Here is a 414-nt window from a genome sequence, read left to right on the forward strand (position 1 = left end):
TCAGGGGGTGATTTCTCGCTTTCTGTCTCTCTGTCTCTCTCTGTCTGTCTGGCAAACACACGTGCCCTATAGCAAAAACCTCTCCAAAAAAAAAAAGAAAAAAAATTATCTCCCATTCCAACTGTTGTTGATTCACACTAATTATGGTTTCCTTTGCTGTGCAGAAAAGCCTTAATCTGATGTAATCACACCTGTTTATTTGGGGGATTATTGCCTGCACTTTGGGGGTCTTTCTTGAGAAGTCTTTGCCTACCCCAATGTCTCCCAGAGTTTCCCCAGTGTTTTCTATGAGTAGTTTTATAGTTTGCAGTCTTAGGTTTAGATATTTTGATCCACTTTGATTTGATTTTTGTTAATGGTGGCAGGCATTCAGATTCATCTTTCTGCAGGTTGATACCCAGGTTTTCCAGGACC

Source organism: Tupaia chinensis, unplaced genomic scaffold, assembly GCF_000334495.1.
Source record: "Tupaia chinensis unplaced genomic scaffold, TupChi_1.0 Scaffold148734_1, whole genome shotgun sequence".
Lineage (NCBI taxonomy): Eukaryota > Metazoa > Chordata > Mammalia > Scandentia > Tupaiidae > Tupaia > Tupaia belangeri.